Source organism: Canis lupus, chromosome 29 (assembly GCF_011100685.1).
Source record: "Canis lupus familiaris isolate Mischka breed German Shepherd chromosome 29, alternate assembly UU_Cfam_GSD_1.0, whole genome shotgun sequence".
In the NCBI taxonomy this organism is placed as follows: Eukaryota; Metazoa; Chordata; class Mammalia; order Carnivora; family Canidae; genus Canis; species Canis lupus.
This window is the reverse complement of record NC_049250.1, coordinates 21,152,557-21,176,807: the sequence shown is the minus strand read 5'-3', so window position 1 is coordinate 21,176,807 and position 24,251 is coordinate 21,152,557. Positions and strand designations below refer to the sequence as shown.

At 36.0% G+C, this 24,251-nt stretch overlaps 1 long non-coding RNA gene across 1 annotated transcript in view; it reads right to left on the bottom strand.

Annotated features, from left to right (window-relative positions):
- LOC119866675 overlaps window positions 1–23,631 on the bottom strand; it is a 60,616-nt gene extending 36,985 nt beyond the window's left edge. The window contains exon 1 of the long non-coding RNA XR_005380867.1: window positions 23,511–23,631. This is a non-coding gene — a long non-coding RNA (uncharacterized LOC119866675). The remainder of the gene's footprint in view (window positions 1–23,510) is intronic.
- Window positions 23,632–24,251: the final 620 nt, after the last annotated feature.

Sequence of the window (24,251 nt, the reverse complement as noted above, 5' to 3'; positions counted from 1 at the left end):
TACATGAGCATGTAACTTAGCCATGATGTTTATGCATTATAAAGGCCAGATAGAGAGATGATGATTTAGTTTTTAAAAGTTTTACAAAATAAAATAAAATAAAATAAAATAAAATAAAATAAAATAAAATAAAAACATAGACAATGACTTTCGATGTTCAGTGGTTTAAAGCACAGATCTATCTGATGGATTCATTAAATGTTACCTCAACCTCACATAAACTTACCAACAGACCAATGGCTTTTGAAACTGTAAAGTTGAATATAGCAGAATAGCTCAGTTAACTTTAATAAAACCACGTTTTAGCACCAAAAAAAAAAAAAAAAAAAAAAAGAATAGCTCAGATAGAACACTTAAAATGATAAAGTAAAAGTAGATGTATTCTTTTTTTTTTTTAAGGATATTATTCTTTATAGAGTAGGATTTGAAGTCAGAATACCTATGCTTCACATGTGTGACTTTTGGCAAGTTATTTACTTTCTTTGTGTTTTATTTTTGTCGTTTGCCTAAAAGGGACTTACTTGTGTGGCAAAATAAACCGTAGGTTATTTATACGCATTTAAGTTGTAAAGACTACATTTAGTCATTCATTTATCAATTCATTCATGCAACAAATATTTTCTGAGGAACTGCTGAGTGCTGGACTCTGAGCTAAGCTCCTGGGTGTTTGACAGGTTGGTAGGAACAAACCATGAAAGGTCCTATTTATCATCTCTTTTAAAAGGGCCTTACAGTAAGGAGCAAGTGACGAGATTTGCTTTTCAGGAAACTTGTCCTGGCAAATCACAGGATCTGGTGATAAGAATGACTAAGACCAGGACATAGGGTTCTATCTATCATATTCCTTATTTTTTATTTTTTATTTTTTTTACTATCACATTCCTTTATGATAACATCTGCTTATTGCAGAAAATTTGGAAAAAAAGGATTAAAGAAGAAAAACCAAATCTGTTGGTATATTGTTATATTTCCTTAGGGCAGTCATGTGTCCTAGTTTTTCTAGGATAGACCTGATTTCAAATATCCTGTGTATTATCCCTCAAAATACCTACAACTGTCAGATTTGTCCAACTGCAGCAAATGAACTTCAAAGATAAGGTGAAACCATGTTTTCTTTGTGTTAACTCTAAGTTACTTGAAGGCAGAATCTATGTATTATTCCAGAAGCAGAGACAAGAATTAGATGAGTAAAACAATAATGAGAAGCAACACAATTGCTCAGTTGCTAGAGGACAAAAAACAAGAGTAGGGGCTGGTAAGGTCCCATCATGGAGGAATTTGTATCCAGAAGACCAGTAATTTTTAGCCAAAGAATTGAAAAGCCTGTTTGGTACAATCCGTGGTCAGTTGAAAGTAATATATTATCAACAGTAATAATGTAAGTCTTACTTAAAAAATAAATTAAAGCATATTTGATTATTTGAGTAGAGAAAAAAAGGAGTGAAGGGGTAAGTAACCCATACATCATCTGAGCCCTCCAATATACTGTTGTCTCACAGTGAACTCATGTATCAAGTGTGTTGGCAAAAGGATGGAGAACCACTGCCAAGAAAACAAGAAGGATTTTAGAAGGTAGAGAGATATGGTGAAAGTTGCTTTTTAGAAAAGTCATTCTAGATAGTGGAGGAACAAGACCTGATAGGGTGCTGTTGGAATAGTCAGATGAGAGTGGTGATAAAGAACTGAATTAGGGCTACGATAGCTAAGAGGAAAAGTAGAAGACATGAAAAAATAGGAAGAGTGCCCCCCAAATTCATGTCTACCCAAACCTATGAATGTGACACTGTTTAGAAATAAGTTCTTTGCAGATTTAATAAAGTTAAAATGAGGCCATACTGGATTTGGCTCTAAATCCAATATGACTGGTGTCTTTATAAGAGGGAAACTTAAATTTAGAGACACAAGGAAGAAAACCTTGTGACAATGGAGGCAGAGATTGGAGTGATACAGCCATAAGCCAAGGAACACCAAGGATTACTGACAACTCACAGAAGTTAAGAAGTTGCAAGGAAGAAGCAAGGAAGACTCCTCTCCATGAATCTCTAGAGGACATGGGTTTGCCATCTTGATTTTGGATTTCTGGCCCCCAGAACTGTAGGAGAAAATATTGTTGTTGTTTTAAGTCTCTAAGGTTGTTATAATTTGTTATAACAACCCTAGGAAACTAATACGGATAGTAACTTTAAGCCTTAAAGTTTGTTTGATATGAATGGAGACAGAGAACTTTGTATATGGAGGAATGAATGGATGGCAATGGAACCCACTGAGCAAGAACAGAGCAAGGCTCCAGAAATTACAACCCTCAGTCAATGTAAAACCCCAGTCTTTCCTGGACCTGCCCCATATTTTTGCTAATCAAGTTTTATCGAAACACATCCGCGTCCATTTGTTTACATATTGTCTCTACCTATTTTCTAGTTTCAGCACCAAAGTTGAGTCATTGTGGCAGAGATCTCATAGCTTATAAAGCCTAAAATATTTACTGTCTGGGCCTTTGCCAAAAACGTTGCCAATCCCTTAGCATAGAGAAAGAAGAGAAGGTTTAGGTCTCTAATCAGTTCAAGGGCTCTCAGGACAGCTGCGTGAATATGTTATGGCATCAATTGGAAATAGACTCACAGAAATATTTTCAGAAGAAAAATATTTCTTCAATAGAAAAAGAAAACTATAAAATCAGAACTGTGATAGTGACATTAAGTCCCTGCAGAATGATTGACACTTGCTTCATTCAAGATCAGGAGATAGGGGATAAACCACCATGAACCTTCTTCAAAGCAAACAAAGCATTTCGGATCATTCTGATTACTGTCTAATTTCTACCACATTTTTCTTCCATAAAAGGCAACCATTGTAGAGCCTCATTACTGCTTGCAGGAAAAAGGCATTCCATGATATTAGATTGCAGTCTAAGGATAATTTTCTAAACTGTGAAGTGGTAATTCACTTCTAAGTTTGTGAACACATTAAAATTTCTTATCACTAGTACTCTAGCATAAAGCAGTGCTTCTCAGCCTTTCCCACCAAGTATCCTCAACAGCAGAGAGAAGATTATATGTATCCTAGGTCTGGGGCCTGGCCAGAAGGGATACATAGCAAGGCCAGAACTTCTTTGAAATCTCGTATTTCTTCTTTTAAATATATTTAAAATTTGGGTTCTACTCTGTAATAATTTTGTTTCAACACAAAATAATAGTTTTTATAAAAAGTGATATCCAAAGATGATCTCACATGTAAAACTTATGGCTGTAGGCACATTTCAGCATTACCAAGTTATCTTAAGAGGGCCCTACTACTAGTGCATTGGAGATATGTTTTGCTACACAATGCTAGCAAAATGTGTATTAGCCATTATTCAAGAAAAAAAGCAGTCAGACTAGAATCACAGACCCTAACACAAGCTGACAAAACTATTTTTGTCAGCATCAGGAAGTTCTACAGTTGCTTCTATGGTCTTATCTTAAAATTTATAGTGATCAAAAACTTGTATCTGGACTTGTCCAGCCTGTCTGCCATATCTTTGGCTAGGATCTTCTGATTACAACCCACAACTCTAAAGAACAGTAGCAAATGAACTCAGTCTGCCACCAAATACCCAAATCATGCTGTGCCCCTATCGTTGGATTGTAATATTAAAATAAACTCTGGCCCATCTTTTATAACAAAGCAAATCACAGAATTGTTCAAGATTCAGAGATTTGGTTTCTTAAATTTACTATGGAGACATAGTAAAGAAACTGCCAGGGAAGTTAAACCTATCCCCAAGTGATAAACATGAATTACTTGGGCCATAAAACATTCCACTTGCAGGTGGGCTGCATTGACTGAAAATGACCATTACATTGTCTTGGTATCTGGAATTTCTTAGTTTAAAAGCAAAGATCGGAAGGAAGCATCATTACTTTGTCAAAGGCATGTTCTTTTCCATGAGAGTGAATTAGGAAACCTTGGCCAACTCCATATGAGTTTTGCAGAATGAATTTGTGTTCTGATAAATCAGCTAAACTGGTTCATAGTGCTTCTCCTATCTCAGACCAAAGATCCTAAAATCAAATCAGAGCCAGTTATTTACAACATTCAGACCTCTAGGTACCGTTGTTTTTGACAATTATCATTTGGATTTTAGGACTTCATGGGTAGAGGCTTGCTCACATTTTCACTATCATACCTCATCTCTCTGAAGCAAATAAGTAGGCGGCTGAGGGAGTGCTGCTAACTTAAGGATACTGTGAGAGCAACTGTTACAAGATTGATGCTGCATCTGTCTCCATGTGAATGAAAAAAAGAATCCGTTTTGCTGAGATACATGTCAGTAAGAACCTTGGCTAACTCAATCCAGATTTATAGCTGCATAAGTATTTAAGACAAGAACATATTTTAGTGGCTGTTTTCTTCACTAATTTTGCCTGTTCTTATTGCAAATGAGAGTTTTTGCTAAGAACTATTGAGCTAGACCAAGTGTTTCTGCTATTACAATTGAAATCATTTTTTCCCCGTAATTTTCCCTTAGGAAACATAATTTTCTGGATGAAAGAACTTAAGAGAAGTGAGGTTCACTTTGAGTAAGGGAAAGACAAAATAGTATGATTCCTGTGCCAACAAGAAGCTGTGGAAATTAAGAAGGGCCCTCACTAGAGACATCCACTGCCATCTTTGAGACTAAACTCGGGGAAAGCAGAGTCTGGCCTCAGGAGCATTCTAGGCCCAGGAAAAATGAAGGCTTCAGGACCATGAGATTCCAGGAATCTTCATAAAACATCAGAGTATCCCCTGTCTATGCCAAATACATGTTTGCTGAGTGCATTAATGACTTAAAAGAACAAACCATCTTCTCCATCCATCATGAAAAAATATATGGTTTTGATGTTTGTGATGATATATATATGAGGATATAAGATTGAGAGCTTCCCAGAAGCAAGGTGTTCTCCCTACAATCAGTGTTAGAAATGTGCAGAAAAGTACCTACTATGTGTAAGGAACGTGGCTTGTCTAATCTTGACAAACAAGATTTAACAGAGGGATAAATTGAGTCCCCCCAAAGTTCATTCATTCACCAGTCACTGGATGCTTATATGACCACAGTAAAGGCCTTGCCCTCATGGAGCTTGCATTTTAGTTGGTAGAAATGGTCAGTAAACATATATATATAAAATGTGCCCAGTAGTGAGAAGTGATCTGAAGGGGGAAGCAGGGGAAGGAAGAGTAGAGTAGAGGGGGGGAGGGGGGTGAAGGGCGAAGGGAAGCTTCAATATGGTGACATTTAAGCAGATACAAGGAAGGTAGATATCTTCTTCAAAGCAGTGAAAAATGGCTGATCTAGAGTATTTGTATGTTTATCTGATTTCTCCATTTGTCCGATTCCAAAATTGAAAGCCCTGCTAATGGCTGAATTTCTATTTCCTGAAAATCCTTGACTGTCTTACAATAGTCCAAATGGGCCCTTGAAGTCTTATCATCTCCAAAGGGCATGAATTCCTGGGCTTCCTGGGTCCCAGGGACCAATCTGTTTACAGAACACAAATGAGCATTCAGACACCACCATTGTGGTCTGATTTTAAGCCTGGCTATGGAATTCAATACCGGTCTGGTATATGTCATTCTCCATTAGACTTTCTGTTGCAATGTAACACAGAGGATTAGAGTAGCAGTGATGGCTTTTTGTCATAGTAAATTTTTATTTAAGTTGTTTAAGATAAGGTTTTGCTCAGCCCCTCCTTTGTAAGTTTGTATGGCCAGCTGCTATAACTTTTAGATGGACTGAAATCATTTTTTCCTCCTATAACAAATAGGAAAAACATTCTTCTATTAATATGATGGTGACTGACTCTTCTACCTAATTCCAGGATAGCCATTGCTGTCAATGATCAACCAGTAAATGGATATTTGGATCAGTTATTTTTAGAGACAAATAATAATTATGCTCAAACTCTTTTCTAAAGTATCTGGTTGGACAGTATAAAACAATTCCACTCAACATGTTAATATATTAGTTACTTGAAGATGAATTTGGAGGTCATTTTCTTCTAATGGACACATGACAATGAAAGCCTATACAAAATGAAATGCTCACTGGATGTCTTACTTGAGAAGCAGAGTCTGGCCTCAAGAGCATGGAAAAAAGGCCCAGGAAAAAAGGTTTCAGGACCATGAGATTCCAGGAATCTTTGTAAAACATTAGAGTATCCCCTATATATTTATTGAGGATACATATAGCTGTATAGCTAATGTATACACTAAACATATCTTTAAGGATAGTTATTTCCTTCATGCTTTAAGCTACAGAAAACTGGAACTTCAATGAAGCACTCATTCAGGCATTAGATGAAACCAAAGCTTCATTTAAGTAAGTCTTGACTGCCAGCAATTATGAGATAATAGAATTAGCCTTCATTAATGTTCATGTAAATTAACAGGACTGGACTGGAATTCATAAATTACAGATTTAAAGTATCAGATTTTGGGGCAAGTAGTAATTTTGGTCAGTTTTCCCACTAAATTATGTACCTGGTTAATACCCAATTTACCAGCTAGTTGTGTGTCAAAATTATATTTGTAAGTTGATACAAAGTCAGAGTACATTTCCAAAAATAATGATACAATAATGGTGTTAAATAATGCAGATTAGGTTATTTAATATTTTATTTAATCCATATTGAGAGCAGGTTATTTTGTTTAGACTTGAATAATTTTTATTTGCAAATTTTTTGAAGTTTATAATATATGATATTTTAGATGATTGTATGAAATGATGAGCTACTAAAAATCTCTGGGGGTCAAGTTGCTAGAAGACAAATTCTACCTACTAGTTACCAAGAACATGAGCTTGGGCGAATACTAACCTGCTGTGCCTCAGTTTATACACTAAATATGGTGATAATAATTATATGTATTTGGCGATTCTGTTTTAGATGACATAGGTACAGTGCCTCTCATATGTAAACAGCCCATAAATAACTAAAGTTGGCCAAACAGTGAGTGTGATCTCATTGCAAACCAAAGCAATTTCATATTCCTCTCATTGTGATACCACTGTGAAAAATTAGAATCAGGATGGGTTTGATGAATTCTTTGTGGGCCAGCATAAGGGCCTAATCATCAATGTGTTTGTTTTTGGTAAAACAGCTTCCTTGTGAGAAGAGAACATGTGACTGAGAGGGTCTGGGAACATGCTCCCTCCCCTTTCTTCTTTCCTCCTCAAGGCATTAGAATAACCACCGGGAGAAAAAGGCAAGTAGGGCTGAGCCATGCCTGAAAGGACCCCTTCCCATCCCTTCAAATCACATGGGATTGAATGAAAGACCACTCCAGATCCTGTGGGTTTCATTTAAAGATTCCTTCTGAGGCTAATTTCTTTGTGTCTGTCCCCAGTTTGTCCAGCATCTTCCACCTCTTCAGTTCATGGGCATCTAGTTACTACAGATGAGGTCCTGTTGTCCCCCGCTTCAGGCCAACATCTGGACCTACTGCCACCACCCCCTTTGCTTTATTTAGCCAAATTGTACCTCCAGGACAGAGCTCAGGACAGGAGGGCCAAGAAAATGGAGCAGGAGGAAATTCTGAGGAAAGTGGGTGTTGGAGCCAGTATAACTATGGAGTCTAGAGGACTGGTGCACGTGCCATTTCCCATTCCAGCTCTTTCTGCACCCTTCCTAGGGACCTCCCTAGCCTTCTGGAGCATATAGTTCCTTTTGCTTTCTCACTCCCTGTCCTCTGATCCTACTTCCCTCAGAAACCACAATGATGGCAGCTGAGTGAGAAGAAGACAATGGCTTGAGGACTTCATCTCATGTTCATTCTTTTGTTAGGATCTGCCCCTGTGCCCAGCATAGCCTGCATTAAGTGTCATTAAGAAGTTAGCATAGGAGAGACTAGACAAATGGCAAACTAAGTAGATAATATGACATATTATGTATGGATATAAAATATATACAATAAATAAATGTAAAATTATATATAATATAATCTATAATCTATAGTAATAAATAAATATGTAATATATATTTATATATATGTAATCTAGAGTAATAAAATAAATGTGTAATATATAATAATAAAAATTTTAAATAGATAATATAGAACTATTATTTACAAGCTTATTATATTTTTCTAGAGAAAAATAGAAGGCCTGTTAAATTGAAGACATATTGCTTCATCTTCAAAAAATGACACAGATCCTTGATATAAAATGTATTACATGTGTCATAAATATTATCAAGAGAAAAAGGGAGAACCTAGTTTAAACACACAGAAACAACACTGGATAGCTATTGATTTTTGTGAAGTGTGAGGCTAAGGGAGGTGTTTGTCACATATCCACCTTCTTGAATCTTATGGATAAGAAACAGTCTAGTGAGTTTGAGAAATGAAAATAATTCCCTGGTTGAGTCAGTTCCTGTCTTTGTGATTTTAGGGTTTCTCAAGCTCTGTCTTAGAATGGAATTGGGGAAAGGGACTAGACAGTGTGGGATGGAACAGGGGAAGAGGATTAGGAAAGAGGAGGCTGAATGGTCCTCATTACTTCCCTGCTCTTCTCCACCATGCGTCTATGGACCCTGTCTGTGTTTTGAAGATCTGATTTTCCTTATTCACAGATGGGATTATTTGCAATGTCTGGATGTCTGGAAGGAACACATCAGCAATGGCCAGGTTTTTGTGGAGGGGACAAAGATTTCTAAAGAGATATATTGCTTTATTCCTACATTTAATTTGAGACTTCAGCCTTCAACATCCTTGGCCCTGCTTTCCCGTGATCAGTGGCTGACTGTGGACCACAGACCCCTTCAGAAACCTGCCACTAAGTTAATCACTGGGTGGCACCCAAGAGCCAGAAAAAAGATGGATTGAATTGCAGACACTCTCTAATACACATATTTTAACAATTTCCTCTGTCCTCAGCGAAATTATGCTAATATTTTAGTTGAGTTTCCTCAAGTCTGGAACTCAAATTAAGTCTGTCTGTTTCATTTTTATGATAGTGCTTGAAATCACTTGCAGACAAGGGGTTGTTGGGCCATGAGATTTATAGTGGCAATGCCACAAAGGTCAAACACATCCTGAGGAAGAGGAAAGCAATCTGTAGAACCAGTGTTTTCACTGCAATAAAGTTTATAGCAGCATTAAGGGAATAGTTACAAATCAGTTGGATGGTGTTGATTTCATTGAGAATAAGTATATTTACACTTGTAAGCTTTCTCTCAATAATATTCTGAATGTTTTACACAATGGGGTTAGTGAAGGTTGGATTTGGGCATATTTCACGAGTGACAAAATTTGTTTTTCTTTTTTCCACCCATCCTTCTACTTGTTACTTTCACAAAATGGGTTTATAATGGCTCTGTAGGGGCTGAGTAAAGTTTCAGCAATTTTCTGAGATTACCAACAAAGTCAAAGATGCTGTAGAAACTTTGAAAGTAAAATGATTGTTTGTGTGTGTGTATGTGATTAAAAATGAGATAAATCTAGAGAAACAAAATGTCCTTAACACTAAAAAGTACTTCTTTCTAGGTAATTGGTAATCAGTATTTCTTACTACAGCTGATTTTGTGTCTTAGAATATCTCATTGACTCTTTGGTCCTCATCTGTAAAGGGCAAACACAACTATCCCAACCTATATAAGGCTGACAAATACGTATGCTCAGCATAATCTTTATCTTGAATAGGTTCCTTCTGTTATTTTATATCACAGTACCCAATAGACCTAAGTACTATTACTTTTTGTAGTTAATTATAAACAATTACGTGATTATGTTATTGTTTGAATTAATACAGCAATTATGATATAATCATCTTACCTACGGTTTATATTTTTATTTGTTGGCTACCTTGTCTGCTGGATTGTAAATCTCATAAGGGTAAGAACCTTGTCTTATTTCTCATCATAGTCCCAGGGCTTATGACTGTGTCTGGCACTTAGTCCTCAAAAATATTTATTGAAAAAACAAATGAATATTGCTGTATTTTCAGGATTCTTCCATACGATGAAAACATTTTCTTGCTCTCACGTCAGCTCTGCATAAAGTAAATATTTTCTAACCCTATTAGATACTGTTCTAGAAATTTCTGGTTTTTTTTCTCCTGTTTTTATTCTCTAAGAGCTAGTGTGGCTCTAACAGACATGAGGGAAAGGGAAGAGATAGATCTTATTATTCATGTTTTAAAATGAAAAACTGGGGCTTCAGCCTATAAATCTAGTAAGTATAATTTGTTGACAAGGAATCATAAAACATGCCCTCAAGCAATTCTCTTTGAACCAGAGTACAGTTGCCTGTGTGCAAAGTATGAAAGGCTATAGGGGTCTTGTGGGTACATTTTATTTTTTCACAATTGCCTCATATATGTATGTTTGTGTTTAAATGTCATTTAATCTTGATTATAATAGAATTTAGTTTAACCATTTTAAGGTCATATAAAGTCTTGCCACTTTAAAAAAACAAGTAGACTATAGAATAATATGCTAAATAGTTAACTTGATATGACCATTAAAAGTTAGACTGACAATACATATATTTTTATTCTGTTAAAAAAAATTTTCCTGTTTTTTCTAATTATATAATTAAAACACTTCCAGGCAGGTAAGTGAATGTCTTTTACCTGGAGAAGATCATGCTACATTTACATTTATCTTAATAAAGGGATTTTGTTGATTGCTCACTAATATAACACCTCATTGGTTATTGACTCATAAACAGTTTTCACTTAGAGACCAATGGGAATGAACTGTATCATTTTTTTAAACCAAACCATTGCAGAAAAGGTAAATGATCACACTAATTAAATATTTTTCTTCAGTCATAAAGGCTATTGAGTATAGAAATTTACATTCTCAAAAATCATTATAAGGGTACTTAAGGGGGAAATCCAAATGGGCTACTTAAGGTTTTATTATTAATAACATGAACATAATTAGGTGAACATTTTTGAAGTTTAAAAACATAAAGGAAAATAGTGTTAGGCAATAGCAATACCAAATTCTTTAAAACAAAAATTTAGGGCACCTGAGTGGCTCAGAGGTTGAGCATCTGCCTTCTGCTCAGGGCATGATCCCTGGGTCCTGGGATCAAGTCTCACATTGGGCTCCCAGCAGGGAACTGGCTTCTCCCTCTGCCTATTTCTCTGCCTCTCTCTCTATGTCTCTCATGAATAAATAAATAAATTTTAAAAATGAAAAAGAAAAAAGCAGATTTCTGTGGAGAGATTATTCTGTAGAGCTAAAAATAGTACAGATTCTAGAACATAGATGCCCACAGCACTATATCAAAAAGAATTGTGGTAGCACAAACTTGTATTGCTAACTTACTTTTTTACTGTTTTATTCTAGAACAAATGTTTTAGAGAAATTCCATGATATAAAGGAAATAGAAGCCATGTTTCATTACCATGAGCTCTATAAGCTAGCCCTGTGGAGTTGGTTCCACCAAACATGGTTTGGAAGGAGCAGAACAATTTCTCAGGCATTTGTGTGTATGTGCCTGGGGCTGCAAAGTTCAAATGAAGTAGATCTCCTCACCAAGTGACCCAACTCCCTTCTTAGTCCCCAACCAAATTACTCTGAAATGAAGTGGAATAAAGAGAAGTGGATGAATTTGAGAATTTGACCCTCACGTTTCTGATAGGCTGAATTGTATCTCCCCTATCAAATTCACATGCTGACATTCTAACCTCCAGCACCTCAGAATGTGACTGGATTTGGAGATAGGTCTTTAAAGGAGTAGTTAAGTTAAAATGAGATAATTAGAATGGGTCCTAGTCCATCATGACTAGTGTTCTAATAGGAAGAGTTGATTAGGACAACTATAAAGGTACATGGGGGAGACTGTGTGAAGACATAAGATGAATCTTTATGCCAAAGAGAGAGAGAGGCCTCAGAAGAAACCAACCCTGCTGACACCTTGATCTTGGACTTCTAGCTTCCAATATTGCAAGGAAATGAATTTCTGTAAAGATGCCCTGTCTGTGATATCTGACTAATATATCATGGCAGCCCTGACTAATATATCATCTGATTGTGTTTCAGAATATGACCTAGTTTGGGAAATAGCTGGATACGGAGTATGGCTGGTTTCAGAGGCCTCAGGTGGCCATTTGCCTGTGTGACAAAAATTCTCAATGTATATGGGCTGCTCCTTTACTCTAGGACATAGCCTGCAGAAGGACCTGCTATAGTACATATATTTGTGAGAGGCAGGAACACCTTGTCATTCTCACAGTCGATCACAACCGGGGGCCTCTGGAGGAGACTGAAGGAGTGGGTCACAGGGGTAAGGGAATGATGTTGTAGGCATTGAGGCAGGGTGGGGGGCAGCACAGGGCAGGAATGTGCGGGAATGTGGAAGGTTGAGAGGTAAAATAAACCTGTGTAAGGTTGTCATGAGGGACCTAAGAGCCAGAGGACGATCTCAAGGAAGGGTGAACCAATGGAAAGCTCCATACAAAGGCTTTTGGGCTCTGTGCTCCCTGACTGCAGCCTAAGAGCCAGTTCCACCCCAACACTTAGAGTGCAAAATAAAACAAAAGTTAAACTAAAATCTGGAAAGAGTGGCTGATCTCTAATTTTTAGGAACATTTGTGTGCGTGTGTTTTGTATGTCTGCACATATTGTGCATGTAGGGTGTGTGCTGATAAGAAGTTGGCAAGCCTCATTTAAGAGAAAAGAAGCAGAGATGTCTGGAGTACATTTTACTACACTCTATGCTAGGAAGTTATCTCTACAGCCACTTCTAACACTAATTTGCTGTGTGTCTTTGGATAAAAGGTTAACATCTTATCACCTCTATGCCTCAGATTCTGCATCAAAAAAATACAGTGATGAAAAAGAGAAGTGTTAGTTGATTGATCTGCTTTCAGCAGAGCAGGCAACTGCTAGTGGAGGAGGTAAATATTGGGTACCTCTTCTATTGTATGAAGGATATTAAGTAAAATGTTGCAAAAGAAATAGTTCTGCAAGCTGTTGGAGATTTAGATGGGGTGGAAGATTGGGGAAGCCTTGTCCACCGCTGACTGCAAGGTGGTGTTGAAGGGATGCACAGAGCTTTGTCAAGTGGCTAAATAGAAGAAGGCATTGCAGAGAGAGACAACAACATGAGCCAAAGCTCTGAGGTCTGACAGCATGTTGCACTCTGAGCAAACTCCAAGTACTCAGGGGTGCTGGAGCACAGTCCTGCAAGTCTCAAACTGCCAGTCCTCAGATGGGAAATGGTTCACCCATGTGGCCAACAGAGTGGATAAAAATACCCTGCCAAATGTTAGAAAGAGATCAGGATATTTCAAAAATGAAAATAGCCATCTTTCCACCTTTTCTTAAAGAAAAGTAAGGAGTCTAGAAACACTGGATCTTCCTCCCAACAAGACAGTAATAGATGGAACTGAGTCAGCAGCCACCCCTTAGATGCAAGCACCTTCTCCAGCCATCACTCAAACAACATATAGGCATCCATTTTTTGGACCACTTCACCCAGGTGTGCTTCCTAACAAATCCTCTGGCATGTGAATCTGTCACCTGTAGTGGAAGGTGAAGGCAGACAGGAGCAGATGCAGAAGTAGGAGCCAAATTTGAATTTTATGTTATGGTCAGTATAGCCCTATCAAAACTGTCCAAGTGTATGAATAAAAAAAAAGGGGGGGGGCAGCCCTGGTGGCGCAGCGGTGACCGGGGATTGAGTCCCACGTCAGGCTCTTTGTATGGTGCCTGCTTCTCCCTCTGCCTGTGTCTCTGCCTCTCTCTCTCTCTCTCTCTCTCTCTCTCTCTATCTCTATGAATTAAAAAAAAACTGTCCAAGTGTGAAAATAACGTGGATAAAAATCAGTCCTAATAACTGAAGGGCATCCTTTCTATAAATTTGCCAAATGTGTATTTCCTTTACAAGACTGGGTAAGCAATTGCCCAATATACCTTAAGTGTGAACAACAGACTGGGTGGCATACATGCTTTTGGGGTGTGTTTGAGGTATTTGCAGGGCTAACAAGCAGGAAGGGTACCACACATGGAAAGAAAACACACACTGAAATTTCTACAAATCACCCAATTCTTATTATCATGTCAGTGTTGGAAGAAAAGCTGTGTCCTGAAAAATATCTTTGAGGGATATTTTGATGTTTTCAAAAATGGAGTAAAACAGAAAAATATATACTAAAAGGGTTTAAAATTGAATGATGTCTCCCAGGTCATTCTAACTTCAAAAATGAATTGATAAATTTTACAATTTTACCTGACAAACTCAGGTCATTTTTTAAGTTCGAAAGAACACAATTTGTTTTGCATTCAGAACATTAGGGTTATTCTCTCAACTTACTAGGTACTCTTGACCAATTTTGACCTGAAATAGATATCAGTTATGATTATGATATGTAAAAAAATAAAGATAAAGCCCCTAGGTGGAAAAAACACAGAATGTAGAAAAACAGGAATTGAGAGGCCAACACTCATTGTCAGTATGCTATAGTATATCATTTCTGAGTTCTCAGCCCAGCTCTGCTGTGGGAAATTCACTTAAACTTGGCTTTCTCACCTTCAACGTGAAGATAATGTACTTAAAAATACATCCTCAAAATCTCTACCTCAGGCTGCAGTTCTTGCCCTGGACCCTCAGAAGAGCTGAATGAGAGAGCTGATTGATACACCTGTTTCAAGCAAAGAAAAAATAGGTTTTCCTCTGTTGTTAGGGCTAAGGGAAGTGACTCCAGCTTTTTCTGAGACCCTTGCCTTACAGGGGAAAAAAGATGCAAAAATCAAGTAGAGGGTAGGGAAACTGAAAAGTAAAGCGGATGATGGATATCTCAAGGTCATTTAGGTAAAGTTTCCTTATTTGCCCAGCAAACACAGGGTACTCAAGCAGGGTATAAATACCAGGTAACCGCCATAGGCAGTTTGAAAACATAAGGCATTTTAGCAACTATGGGATGTTTATTGTCAGGCTCATACTCTGTAAAATAAACCTATTGGAATTATTCAATGGCTAGACATTTCAATTAGAAGTCTCAATACTCAAATAGAGTAGTTTTAAAAGTTAATGGAATTGAATAATGCCAAGTATATTTTGGAAAAGTATCTACCGCCTGTTCTACGTTGACTTCTAAAAACAGCATATAAGAAATATAGCTTCAGTTTTGTCCACGAATGAAATACAGTGTGTTGAAAATTGCTTTAGCCAATTTCAAGAACTCCCATAAATTCTTCCATTGTGTCTCTTTTATTGGGCTGTCAACAGTAATAACACTTCATATTCAAGATATATTCCCCCCTTGTAAAATTTATCAATTCAGTAGCTCCCTTTTCCCAATTATAGATGAAGTGTAGATGAAATAAGGAAGGCAGTATTCGGAAAAATCAATAAGGAAGACATCTTCATTATTTTAGTAATGCTGCTTTGTGAATAGTAATGTGATTCTAAATCCACACAAAAAAAGTTGTGAAGAGACAGCAACTTGTATTTTTGTAGGAAATATTTTCTTATGACATAAGGGAGAAGGGAAGCCATTTTATTAGTAACTTCAAAGACTTCCCTAGAAATTAGAAATTGTTTTAATATATATATATTACATATATATATATGGACTTGTCTTCCCGAAACAAAAGCTTTGATAAGCCAAATACTATGCCCATCTTGTCCACCGTTGCCTCTTGCATGTATTTTATTGTAACATACAATTTTGAATAAATTAATATAAGTATATAGATTATTTCAACAATAGTTTTATTGATTTTTCTAAAATAAGCCATGCTTTTATATTCTGTTTTGTTTTTAAAGTACTAAAATCATAATGGATTTTTTTTTTTTTTTTTTTTTTTTTTTTTTGCTTTTGCCTCATCCATTGATCAGTCCTAACTGATCTGGTCTTTGCTAACACCCAACCCAAAAGAGCAATTTTATATTCCAGTGATTTAATGTATGAAGTATGAGGCCTAAATTGTCAGAATTCACAAATTCTAAATTTGTAAATGATTTAAATTGGAAAAGTGAATTGACTATATATATATCTTATAAACTATTTGATGACTTGACCTATTCTTTAGCTTACTGATCCTCAAACTCTCATGCTTATCCTAAGCCCCAAATAATCTTGAATTCACTCTTGATTTCTCATTTTTTTTTGTCCTTTCTGTATAATTTGCCACCAGTACTATTCTTCACTTGGATTTCCTCCTTATTGTCCATTTTTACTGCTACCACCGTGGTCCCCCATAATTATCATCAACAAACACTGCTCAGTACCTCTTGAGTGCTCTGTATTGGATGTTCTGTGGATCACAGTATACAATGGAATATTACTCCATTCTTGTTCCTACTATCACTTGTTTTCAGTTCATTCCGGTCCATTATTCATACCACAGGCTTTTATTTTCCCAAAATCTTACATTTAAAGAAGTTTCCTCTACTTTACGGAGTCATCCCAAAATGCCAAGTCATTCTTGTTGTAATTTATCCAACACATTTTTAATGGAGTGTCGACTATGTTAATTACCACTGTCTTGGCAGATATTTCTGTAACTGTATTCAACATGATGTCACTTGTTGGCTCTTCATTTATTTATTTATATCTTCCTTTAACTCCAGAAAGGATTTAAGATATCTTATATAAAAATGAAATAAAAGCAAGTAATTAAAGAAAATGGAATTTATCCAGAAAATGTATGTTGTCTCTATGCATTTCATAAAGTTAGAGCACAGATTTCAGTCTGAAATTTTCAGTATCCAAATAAAAAGTTAAGAAGAAAGATATGTTTATTTAGCAGGTTCACAATATGTGTAAGATTAAATTTAGACACAATCAGAATCTGTTGCTCAAGAGAAGTACAACTATTTTCCTATTGAGATTGGAAAGAAATTTCCTCTGTAGATCCTTATCAGGAGCACACATGTCCTATAATAAAACCATGCCCTCAACAACACCCTTACAATCATGAAGCAGCTAGTTTCATAGGGTTTTTCCAGGAAATACCTGGGAGTTTGAGAATTGTATAATACCAACTGGGGATTCAATTGAAGCACTTCAAAGAGCATGATTATATAAATTTTCAAATGTATGTACAGCATAACACTAATAATAATAACAATGACGATTACAATGGTCTGAGCAGACAGCAGATGTGCGTCACTTTACATGTATTGTTATTTAATCCATACCATGACCTCTTGGAGTAGACATAATTCCATTTCACAGGTGAAATTTAACATGTCTAAGGAGTGCAACAACGAATTCTCAGTAAGTTTTGGTCAAGAAATACAACTCGGCCACGATATTAGAATATTTCATGTCTGCTTGGTCAGTTTTCTCTCCCTTAAAGTAACCATTATCCTAACTTCTAGCATTATGAATTAGTCTGTGTATTTTAAGTTTAATACAAATGAAATCCTACAAAATGTATTATTTGGTATCCAGTATCTTTCATTCGGTGTTGTTTGTGGAACTCATGTTGCATGTAGTTGTCATTTGTCATTCCCAATGTTGTGTAATTCTCCATTATATGAAAATGCCACATCTAGTTTACCATTGTAGTGTCAGTAGATGTTTTTGTCATTTCGTTTTTTATTATTAAAAATATTAATGCTGTAAGTATCCTCCTACCTAGCTCTTAGTGCACATGTGTTCACATGGTTATGGTATGTTCACCACTTCAGGGTTGAAGCAGTAGATCATGGAAATGAATGTCCTCCACTCTAGTAGATAAAGCTGTACTGTTTCCCTGTGTGGTTGCCAGCTCTTACTTTCTTTTTATATTTTCGTACTTCATCTATATCAGAAATACAATTCAAATCAAAGTCATTTCCTAATGAAAATGCAACAAAATAAGTGCCACGAAACTTTTCATTTATAAATAAAATTATAGCAAATGGTGACTACATGTTTTGAACAAATTTTAGTACCCAAAAGAAGTAAGGGTGAGTGTTACTCTATTTTAATTATAGGGTATGGTGAATAAGCTACTGCATGCCTATTGCTGTAGGCAGGAAGCCCTCTCAAGGGCTCTTTGACACCACCTATCAGACTAAAGCACTAAAATTTCTTTGAACTTGAATTTTAAGTGCCTTGAAATACTGTAATCTTAATTAGCTATGACACATAAATTACTTTGTTTTACACCCACAACCATTAGCATTCAGAATCCTTAGTCAAAGTTTCTGACTTCTCAGATTAATGTGTATACCATAAGAGCTATTATTGCCTTAGGAAGGAAATATCTTTTGCCTTCAGTAAAAAGGTATAGAATGAAAGTGAAGCTTTCCACTTGGTAGGTCTCATGGAATTTATCAGGAAAATTGCTTAACCATTGTATAACACTGTTCCCCTAGCATTTTAAGAAAGGATAATTCAATTTCAACAAAGATCTATCAATTAAGAAATTTTCAGTTGAGGTCCAGGTAACTGATTTGGGAGGTTTGCAAGTTTTCCATGAGAATTTCTTAATTCTATGTATTTATTTTTTGGGTGATTATTTTTAAAAGTTAATGAAATACTTTATGGCTCACCTGACTGTCTCACTGAGCATTTGCACTTCTCAGTTTCAATATTTGAATTTGTTTTCACTTGCTTGACCTCTGTCAGCTACCATTGTATTAATACTGAACATCCAGGCTGATGAGAAAAGAGGAGAACTCTGTATGTTCATGAGTTCTTTAGATCTGTGGTTTTAAATAATTCAGATAGATTTTAAGCAAGAAAAGTTGAAATATTGTATTTTTTCACTATAATTTTGAATATTTTCCTCATAAAATGAAATGCCCACATCCTAATAATTCTACCATGATTATTTTCTCTGAATCCTCTCTAATTTGTATCTTTTTCTCTATTAAAATCTGTTATGATATTTTTTGAAACACAGGAATGTAAGTGTGATATATGTGTATATTTGTATATAATGAGATGAGAGAGAGAGTGGGAAATATCTCTGTATCCATTAGCCAGCTCAAGAAAAAGAACATTGTAACATCGGAAGCTCTTTGTGCACCATTTCATAAGAGTATTCAACATCATCATTCCCAAGGAAACAACATTGTGAAATTTTCATCTATTATTTCCTTGTTTTCCTTCGTAGTTTTATAACATGCATGTGTGCCTCAATATCTTGTGATTACTGACACATTTGGTTTTGTTTCTGTTAATCTTTTTGTATGTTTATTCTACTTTTCTTTCGTTTAAAGAAAATCTTCTCTGATGTAGATTAAGTTTTTTATTATTTTATTTTATTTTTCTTTATAATAGTAAGGAAGTTTCAACTTATTACATCCCCCCTCCCCCCACCCTGTGGCTACTCTTCAAATTCTAACATGAATGCTTACTGAAATATAAAATTAATTAAAACCTTTATCTTCCTACCAAATAGTACAAAGATTTTAAAATGGATTAGCTTGATCACCCACCTAAATCCAGCATAAATGTCATTGGGTAAGTCTTTTGGTTCTCTTGCATTTTGACCCCATTTCCACAATTAAACATTATTCTTAAATGTACAGTCAGTGTTTATTTAGAGGCACCTGAGTGGCTCAGTCCTTTGAGTTTCTGACTCAATTTCAGCTCAGGTCATGATCTCAGAGTCGTTCGATCAAGCTCCGCATCAGGCTCTGTGCTCAGCTTGGAGTCTGCTTGTCTCTCTCTCTTTCCCTGCTTGCTCTCCCTCTTTTCCTCTCTCAAATAGATAAATAAGTAAAACCTTTTTAAAAAGTACACTCAATATTTGTTTAGGTTTATACATATCTTTGCCATTTTCTTTGCCCACCCTTTTTTCTTGATCCTCTGACTTTGCCTCTGGGATCATTTTCCTTGTCCTAAAATAAGTATTTTAGAAGTTTTTTTAAGATGGTCTCAAAGTGTAAATAAATACTTTTGTTTCTCTGATAATGATTTAATTTTATACTTGTTATTCAAATGTGATTTTACTGACTAAGAAATTCTATGTTGACAGTTTTTTTTTTTCCTTTGGTGCTTGGAAAATATCATTACTTTGTTCTCTTGCTTTTAATGTTGCTTATGAGAACTCAGCTATTAATTTAACTATCTTTTTTGTTGCTTTGTAAAAATCCTTAAAGTTGTCTCTTTAGTTTTCTGTTTCACTACAAAGTGTGCAGTACAGAATTATTTTTATTTTGCTTGGATTACATCTTCTCAATCTGAAAATTCATATATTTATAAATTTTTAAATTTATCAGTGACTTCAAATATCACCTTTTCTTCATTTTCTCTATTATCTATATCTGGAATTCTAATTAGATACATGTTCCAGGCACCTGGGTGGCTCAGTGGTTGAGCATCTGCCTTTGGCTCAAGTCGTGATCCTGGGATCAAGTCCCACATCAGGGTCCCCGCAAGGAGCCTTCTTCTCCCTCTGCCTATGTCCCTTCCTCTTTCTCTGTGTCTCTCATAAATAAATTAATAAAATCTTTTTAAAAAGATACCTGTTCCACTTTCTCATTCTAGTTTTTATGTCTCTTATATTTTCTCTTATATATATCATCTCTTGGTGCTCTGTTTCATTATGTGCATTGTTTCAGGCATAACTTCCTGGACACTAATTCTCTTTTCATCCATGTCTAATCTGCCATTTCACCCATGCCCTGAGATTTTAATTTAAAATGTTACCTTTTTTATTTTTAGAAATTCCGCTTCTATCAAATATAACATTAAATAGGGTCTTTATTAATTTGAATCCTCCAAGAAGCAGACATCCAGACAGAATTAGATGTGCAGGGAGTTTATTAGGGAAAATGCTTGTGAGGAAAAATGAGCAGAGGAGACAGGGAGAGCCATCAGATGTAGTGGTGATACGGCCCCCGTGGAGAAGAGAGAGAAGGAAGGAAGGTGAAGTAGAAGCCACTTAGAATGAGGTGAAGTTTGAAGAAAGTTTGACAAGGCACAATGGAGAAGCCTTGAATACTCTCATCAATCAGAAGGATCTCACATATTCCAGAAACAGGAAGTAACCTTAATAACCTGCTGCACTCTGCCCATGGGAGACATTCTTTCATTCTGCAAGGTTGTCTGCCTATGGGCAGTGCAATATGTGATACAACTAGGAGATACCATGGTTATAGGCCCACATCTGTACTTCCTTTGATGCAAAAATTTGTGTTGTAGTTAGATCCAATGTTGTGTGGAATTCCATGCTTGTAGATGAGGCTCTACAAGACCCTCAGATAGTGTGCTGGCTGAGGCTTTGCAGATAGGAAAGCAAGTCCATGCCCAGAATAGCTATCTATCTCTGGCAAGACAAACTGCTGTCCTTATAGGCTGAAAAGGCCTAATATGGTCAACCTGTCACCAAATGGCCAACGGATCTTTTTGAGCAACAATGCTATACCAGAAACTAAGTGTTGTTCTCTATTGCTGGCAGGTTGGACAGTCAGAGGCAGCAGTTGGATTGGCCTTGGTAAGTAAGAGTCTTTGCTATATAACTTATATAGAACATCCATCTCCGACACTGTGACCACTAAGTTCTCATTTGGGATGAGAACTAATTCCAAATTTGGGATGGCTAGTTAATCAAGAAAGTTGGCTAACATCAACTGACTCAATAATATTTTCAGTGCCTCTTCTATGTAGAACATTTTTGTACTGTTCTTTGTAGAACATATTACCCATTCCCATACATTCATCCATATCCCTCCATCCAAGACTTCCTTGTTGTCAGTCTTCTGGCCCTTTTATTTCTAGACCTCAAAGATCATTAGGCCTTAGCCATCCCCTAGTAATCTGAATATATTTTCACTTCAGCCATTCTTCCTTCTACAAAAAGTGTATGACCAAATGTACTGCTCATAGCTCTGTGCATTGAAAATGTTTCTCCTCTGTACTGTCTTTAAGGACCAGCCCTAAATGTGGATGTAATGTAGCTGACATCTATTTATAACTTACCCCACATACCTAGTAACCCCTCTATAAACCAAGCTTAGGCTCTCCTCTCTCTTTCAACTAGTTATATGTAACCTACCCAATTGGCCATAGGTGTACACAGAAGGAGAAGACTGGGTACAATTGTCATGGATTACAAGGAAGTCTAGACCACCTATTTATGCAATTTCCTCATACCTTCTTGTTTTGTTTTGGATTAATCCCAAATATATCATTTTCATCTGGACCCACCTTACTCTATGACTTGGCTGGTCTGACTGAACCCAATTCATAATGGCAAATTCTAGATACATGACCACTTTTTGTCCCATGGTCAAGCATCCCATCTCTATGGAGCCCAGTAACATGCCAAGAACTGTATCATTCTTTGCTACAGATAGCATAGCCTTGCTCTGAAACCCACGGGCATAGATTGTTATTCTCCCATTGGAGCTTTCCCAAAGCTTCATACTATATCTTTTCTAATTGATGATGCTTCCAACCCACAGGGTCACCATAATTGTATGGCCCACATGACAAAGCAGCTTGGACCTGCTACAGTGCCCTTTTACGTTCTCAAAGATGTGAGTCTTCCATGTCACCTGGTACATGGGCCAGAGTACATAGTAACACTCTGTGTCTGCTATGGACTCAATGTTTAGGTCTCCCCAAAAATTAATTTGTTGAATTCTAATTTCCAATCAGTGCTTAGCAGGAGGGCCTTTGTGAAGTGATTAGGTCATGAAAGCAGAACCCTCATGAATGAAATTAGTGCCTTATAAAAAAGACCCCACAGGGTTCCCTAGCACCTCCTGCCATGTGAGGTTAACATAAAAAGGCAAGCATCTATGAACCAGGAAGGGGGTTTGCACCAGACACTGAACCTGCCAATGACTTGATCTTGAACTTTCCAGCTTCTAGAACTGTGAGAAGTAAATTTCTGTTTATAAGCCACTCAGTTTATGGTATTCTGTTACAGTAGGTTGAACAGACTGTCATTACATTATAGCATATATCATTAAATAATCTAATATATAATATATTATTGTTGTTACTTCCCTTTTCTGTTCCTCTGTATTTATTTGTCATAGATAATATAACTCAAAAGAATAATAGTGAGGATAGTGGTAAATTGAAGTGGTGCTCTCTATCACTGTCCTTTGCTTGCAAACTTACTTAGTTTTTTCATTGAATTATTTCACTCCATTTCCTTTTGCATATGTACCTAATTTTACATAAATTTATTAGACCCTAATATAAATTATTTTTTGCATATTTGCTATTTGTTAATTGGATATTAAGATTATACAGTCTCAGAGATTTATGCTTACATTTTCAATATAACTGACATTTCTGCATAGGTCTCTAGACAGACTTGCAATATCAACAATACTATATTAATTGTTTCTTTGTGTAATTGGTACATGATATTTAAACATTAATAAATCAGATTTCTCCTGTTTCTTCAGTGTCACATATGTATTAAGTTGATATTTTTTAAATTCAACTCAACTGTGTCTCTATCAAAGTAGGAGACATATGAAATGTTTACTTCATGTTTATGAATAACTTTATTTTGGTGATATAACAACTTGGTCATCTACATAATCAACTGTCTATATAATAAAGAAATCATAAAGAGAAAATTATTGTATCGTATACATTAACTCATCTTTGGCATGCAAGTACTTACCAACAGTGCTTAAAAAATTGTTTCCTCAATTTTCTTCCCATATGCTAAATTTAATGAGGCAGCATAGTGTATGTGATGTTTTGGTGATAAAAAGAAGTTAAATCTATATGGTATATTACTGTCTGCCTGAAACTAAAACACAGGCTGTAAGTTACTACTTAAATAGCCAGAAGATTAAAAATACTATCTACTTTGGATCTCATTAAGCTTATCATATTTAGTACACACCAAAAGAACAGAACAGCTTAGAAATGTAAACTCTTCTGTACTTAATTTATCTCATCCAAACAGATACTTTGGATGAGGTCTGTGCTATGCAATTTCCATTTAAAAGAGATACCAGACTTAACAGCAGATATTGTAAGCATCTTGGATGCTTCAAAAGAGGATAAAACACAGTCAATGGACATTTTAAATAAATACTGGTCTGTCAGCTGATATTCATAACAGCATGCAGGATATTTATTATAAACTGGGGATCTTTCACATTTACATTGTTTAAGTCTTATTACTACTTTTTAAAAAACAGCAAAGGAACATTGAAATATACACCTATGTCTGAAAGAACATCATTTTTTTGGATGTAGAAATGCATTGCTCATTTATAATTATTTTACAACAAGCAAGTGATCAAGGAAAATAGCCAGATAGGATTAATAAAGCTGATATTCAAATATGCATGAAAATCAGAACTATAAACACAGTGTGCTTAACAGAAGATCTTAACTGATAAGATTTCAC